Below are 6456 nucleotides of genomic sequence, written 5' to 3'. Positions count from 1 at the left end.
TGTATATTTTAATATTATGTGTTATGTATTTATTTCCTTGTGTTTTATTTAATTTCTTGTTTGTACAGTGTTTTGAAAGGCACTTCAAATAAAATGTATTATTATTATCAATGTGTCAAAAGCAGCATTGAGTTAAAAAAGAATTAAAATAAATGAAATGCTAGAATCAACAGTACAATGTAGATGTATGCACATACTGAGAAGTGCAGATTCAGTGGTGTGTGAAAACCTAAAACCAGACTGAAACTTCTCATAAATTTCATGAAGCTACATGTGCTCTATTTGCTTAATAAAAACCATGTTCTATAAAAGTGTCATCATGTGCAGGGTTTCAGCTTCACCAACGTGCAGAACTGAGCGTAGGAGGCGTATGGTAAGTTGAAGTATCTTTAACAAAACTGGTAACGTGCAGCATGGACGACAGGCAGGCATGCTGACATGGAACAGGTAGTTAATAAGATGGCAACAGGCATTAAACAGGTAAACTGACAGTTGGATCCAGTGGCAAGAAATGAAAACTAGAGAGTATATATACAGAGGTAGGGTGGAGAGACAACCAATGAACAAGAAGATCTAAATAGGTGAAATGTGGAGCAGCTGGTGACGGGAGACTGGAGAATGTAGGGCACTAGAAGGAGGGAGGCTAATTAATACACATGAGCAGGGAGTCCAGGGAAGTAACAGAAACCTAAACACACTTATGAAACGTGAACCTAAACTACAACGAATGAACTAAAGTAACAGCAACTGAAGAACATAAATAGGGAAGTGCAGAGAAACAGACAAGAAACTCAAACTCAAAACCGAACACAGGAGAATCATGACAAACAGTTTAGAAAGAAGGGACAATTTAGAAATTGGCCTAAAGTTTCAGAGATCCAAATGGATCTTCTTAAGAAGAGGTTGGATCACATTATACTTAAAAGCAGTTGGAACACAACCTAAGGAAAGAGAGGTGTTAACAAAACTAACTACCCAAGAACATACTAAAAACCTCCTTCAGCATCCTGGGAGGAATATTGTCACCAGGACAATATGAAGGCCTTAGCTTTCAGACTGTGGACACAAGGTTAAAATAATCTACAATAGCTGAGGATACAGGGCGCAAAGTTATGGTAAAATGGACAGCATGGACTTTATCAATAAAAAATGTTAAAGTCTGACTCACTCTTTTTGTTAATTTTTCTGATGGTTTAACATTTTTAAAAGTTTTATTAGGAACAAAAACATAACAGAACAAAATATAGACCGTGTACAGAAAACAAAACAATAGTTTAGTGCAATAAACAAAAACTATCGAGTCAAAATGAACTTGGTGCTGCTGGGGTCAAACCTTTTTAATGGGAGATATAACGTTGGCAGCTGTAGGACAGTCTAACTTCTTTAAACCTTTATTGAGAAACAGAAACATAACCGAACAACAACATAATAGCTTACACTTTAGATTTTAGACTACGGTTTCAGTGTCTAACCTTTTTACCATTGGTGCCCCTACCTCTCCCTCCACCCAAGAAAAAACGTTCTAGACACACAGGTGGGGTGGCCGATCAGATTCATTGGGTAGCCGGTGCCAACCCATCTACCTCATGGCCCCTTGCTTCCAGATACTGTTTGGAATAGAAATGAGTTTAACATTATTGTTTGTTAGCTGGCAAGTTTATTTGACAGTGAAATTTTTTATCTGCATCATGAGTTTCTTGAGGATATTTGTTTTTGATGGTAATGCCAAATAGTTATCCACTTTCATTGGAATTTAAATCTCTTAACCATACAGCTTTTAGTCAATTGTCAAAATATATATTGGGACAAAAATAAAGTTTTTGGACAATTTTTTTTAAATTATGCTTTTTGGCAATACATTTTATGCTGTTGGATAGCCTATTTGTTGCCCCTCAAATGTTGTCACAGTTGTAAGGAAAATGTATTTGTTGCTTGAGCAGCGGATTTTTGTATGTTGACTGCGCAATGAAAAATGTCTGTCTCTCTGATTGCTGATAACCTACAGCTGTTGAGCAGCACCTGCTGGTCACGCCCTGCAAGAGAGAGAGAGAGACAACAACCCAAACCAGCAGCTCCAGCTCAGAGGATATGACACCAGCATGAGATAAACAGGTTCCTCTTATAATTGACATCCGCTGTCATTCTCGCCATCCTGTAAATCCCTATTGTAAAGTCTGTCCACATTCTCAGAGTTGGGCCCTCCTGTGATGACCATTTTTTATGGTTATTACAAAATAATAGACAGGTTTTTGTCTCTTTTTGGCCATCCTTCAGGCATGAGTGCAAAATTCCATATAACTTTACTTTCCAAAGGTAGATGACTTCCAAGCATTTGTTGTATGCATCCTGCCAGTGGGTTTTAATAACATGACAATCCCAAAAACATAAGAATATGCATGATTTGTAATTTCACAGTTTCTCCACCATGATTTTTGGTAAGCAGTAAAAAAAGATCTATTCATGTTTTCCCAACAATATTTCATCTGACTTTATGAGCTACATTTCCACTGATATGTCCATACTGTTGTCCACTCTTCCTTCATTATATCTATACCTCCCTCCATTTCACATTGTATTTTAATATATGGAGTTGAGTGCATGTGAGTTTCCGTGTTTTAAAGCCTGTATATCGGCCATAAATATTATCTCTATCTTTGAGCAATACGCCCTTGGGAACAGGTCTAACAGCTATTAACTTGGTTCTGCTACAGGTTTTGTTTTATCACTAAGAAAATATCAAATTTGCAGATATTGATAAAAATCCTGTGCTTATGGAGAATATTTGTCTTTAATTGCATGCTTCTTAGAAATGTGGCAACATTTAAAGAGAAATAAACTTTTTTTCCCAATACTATACAAAGCACAAATTTCCATATTTGTAGTGCTATGTTTATTTTGCTGTCCACAGGCTCAGACCTAACCTTCAATGTCATGATAAACACATGTGCTGATGAGTCTACAATCTTGATCTGTAGTGTGGGAAAAGCTGAGGTCATTGTGTTCAGATTCTCATACAACTGTTTTCATAATTCTGGTTAAAACCAGCCCTCCAGCCATGCTGTCTCCTGTTTTATCTAATACAAGTGCCTTAATGTCACACGTTGCTAAGTGTATAATTAATATATATATATATATGTTTATATACACTTTGTATAGGCCATTCCAAAAGCTAAATGTTAGCCTGCTTTCATCCATTCCAAACCAATTTGTGTTTATGCTGCCCTGTTTTAAGCGGTAATCTTGGAATCTGCAGAAGCTCTCACTGTATTGACTAAGAAGGATTTTCAAAACTTTTGAAACAAAAATTTACATTCCACTTTCCCGGCTCATGATTTATTAATACATTTAGGTTTATGTGCATAAAGTTCGCAGTTCTCACTGAGTGTGACATTTCAAGGGGCAGGTTCAAGTGATAAAAGACTGAAGAAGGGCAATGCTTATTATCGAACCTTCCAGATTAGATGGAACAAAAGTCAGATGGGTTTATTTTAAATCACATGTCCTTGCAGTGCAGGAAATGAAAGCAAAATTAGCAAAGCGTCAGCTGAGAGACTGCGGAAAACATCCACAATCAGCTCCGTTTGGTGGTTTTTGTAAATTGTTTCACATGCAAGTAAACATTAAGGCTTTTCTGGTGGGTGAGTACTGTCATCTGTGTTTAAAAATAAATAAATGGAAATAAAATGCAACAAAAGCAGGAATTTAGTCTTTGTTACAACTTCAGTGTGACATTTGTTTTTCTTCTCAGAAGCTGTAGGCTCTTGCATAACTAATGCTTTGGGTTTCGTTTCCTGTGGTTTTTCATTCTTTTTATACAGTAAACATACAGATACAACTGAAATAAAAAGATTGTCGCAAATGCACTGTGATTATACTGGAGTGTTTTGGTTATCACCTCCTGGAAATAAATATCTCAAGGGCTGAATCTTGAAAGGTGATTTGTCTGTTTTTTAGCAAACAGCTTAATTTGCCTAACAGAAATTTAACATGTTTATAATCTTCTTTGATAGGTTAATAGCTAACATGTTAGTTATCATATTTGTTGTATAACATCTACATCCTTCAGAGATTTTTTTTGAGATTTTATGTGACATAAATATAGTAAACCTGACTGCATTTGAATCACTGTGAAACACGGTAGAGTTCAAACAGTGAAGCTGGTAAGAGTTGCTGAGAACATGGATGGAGCTTAATACAAAACCTGTAATAAACACAAAAAGCAGTATTAAAAAATGTATTCATATCTTTAGAGAAAAATCTATTCAAACCATTCTCACCCTATAGCTGTGCCATGTTGGAGGGTTTTATAGCACTGATGGTCTGTTTAAGGTCACACCACAGTATTCAATCAAACTTAAGTCCAGACTTTGACTAGACTAAACCTTCAATTAGTTTTTGATGGGGGTTTTTACCCATTAAGAGGTTTCCTTTGTATCATGGACGTGTTGCATAACCAAGGTCCGATTAAGCATAAAGTCACAACTTACAGTGGGACATTCTCCTTCAGGAATTTCTTGTAGAGAGCAGAAATTATGGTTCCATTAATTACAAGAAGTCATCCAAGCAAAGCAGGCCCAGACCATCACACTACAGCTAGCATGATTGACTGTACGTATGAGGTTCTTTAGTTTTAGATGTTGTTCTAGGTTATTTTGGACGTTCCTGAATGAGCTAACAGTGCACTGTAGGAGACATTTTACGAGGATAGCCACTCCTGGCCTGCATGTGACTAGTGAAATCAGCTTTTCTAAAAATGAGGTTAATCACAGTTCATTTATGATTTAAGAGAACAATTACTTCACATAGCAGATTCAAACCAACCATAGTTAGTTTTGATAGCTTTATCCCTTAATAAATGAAACATCATTTGAAAACACTAGTTATATTTGGCTGATATTAAACTTTAAACATTTAAGTATGACAAAAAAGCAACAATAAAGAAAATATGTAAGGAAGTATCTACTCTTTCACAGCAGTGGATGCATTTACAAGACATTGTAAATGCCTAAAGGCTTCAGTGATGTGGGGGTCACGTGCAGTTTAAAAAAATTACGTTTTAATATTTTTTGGACTTTCTTAAAGTATTTGAAGTCTTGTATTTTCTGAAGCATTGTTATTGCTGATACCTGTTATTACATAGTAGTCACCAATATTTAACCTTTTTGTTGTCAGACATGGCAGGTGCTGGGATCTCTGTCTCTGAGGATGAGCTATTGTGCTGCATCTGCCTGGATGCGTTCATTGAGCCGGTAACCCTACTATGTGGACACTATTTTTGCTGGAAATGCATCACCAAACACTGGGGCTATGCTGACAGATATCAGTGTCCCCTGTGTAACAAGTGCTTCAGCACCATACATGGGCTTCAAGTTAATCCTGCAATGTCTGAACTAACTGATCAGTTCAGGGATTTGGCTCAGGAGACAGCCAGCAGTTGCAGCTCAGAAGGACAAGCCAATGCAGGAAAGGTTCTGTGTGACGTTTGCACTAAGAAGGCTCAGAAGTCCTGCCTGGTGTGTCTCAGCTCCTACTGTAAGACTCATGTGGTGTTTCATCAGCGCTTCCCAGGTCTGAGGAGACATACACTGATAGATCCTGTGGAGGGGCTAGAACACAGAATGTGCAAGAAGTATCAAAAAGTTTCACAGATGTTGCACAAACTTTTTTCAAACTGATTTGTGTTACTCAGATCACTGTTAATAAGAACGTCTAGCAGCGGTCCTCACAGTAAATAGTGTCTAACTTGACTGACTTTAACCTCTTAAGCCCGAGGGTCCCCTTACAAGGGGACTTGGCCTCTTTAGCTTGTAACCGACTAACTCTGAGAGTGACACAGACTTGTCATATGTCCAGATCTTCATCTGAGACCCCTCTACAAATGTATCTACATCATTCTTATATCCAATGACCACAGCTCAAACGCCATGCAAAAAAACATGCATATAGCCAAAATGCAACCTATGACCAAGAACTGTTTTGTAGTGTGGCATGATTCAAAGTGAACTGTTTTTCATTTTCTCTATTTCATTATACTTTATTTGTATATATAGTTTGGAAATAAAGTTAAAATAAAGGGTGCTGAAAAAATAAAAATTGTGTTTTGTAAACATCTTGTTTTTTTTTTGTTGTTGGCTGAAATAACTTTTTGGGCATTTAAACATTGTCATCGTTTTCTTTAAGGCCGACTTGACCCACATGCAGAGAGAACACTCAAAACAGAGAAGCGTGGATTCAATGATTTATTTTACACGACTTCAGAGAAATCAGTCAGAGAGTGGAGTGGCTGATAGGCAGGCTGAAAAGGAAACGGCAGAAGGTGAGTGGTGGCCAAGGTAAGAAATAACACTACAACGGACTTAGCTCACAATTAAGGTAGAGATGGATCCGCCAGGGGGAGAGAGATCCGAGTCTGGGGCTGTGCTGCTGCGCAGGTAGGCAAAGGGGTCTGATGGTCCA

General features: G+C 37.4%; 1 long non-coding RNA gene across 1 annotated transcript; it reads left to right on the top strand.

Moving 5' to 3' along the window:
- The first annotated feature begins 3512 nt into the window (after nucleotides 1–3512).
- LOC124883216 lies at nucleotides 3513–6093 on the top strand. The gene is made up of 2 exons (XR_007042115.1): nucleotides 3513–3638; nucleotides 5173–6093. It is a non-coding gene; the product is annotated as an uncharacterized LOC124883216 (long non-coding RNA).
- Nucleotides 6094–6456: the final 363 nt, after the last annotated feature.

This window comes from Girardinichthys multiradiatus, chromosome 17 (genome assembly GCF_021462225.1).
Source record: "Girardinichthys multiradiatus isolate DD_20200921_A chromosome 17, DD_fGirMul_XY1, whole genome shotgun sequence".
NCBI lineage: Eukaryota > Metazoa > Chordata > Actinopteri > Cyprinodontiformes > Goodeidae > Girardinichthys > Girardinichthys multiradiatus.
This window is presented reverse-complemented; position numbering and strand designations above follow the sequence as displayed.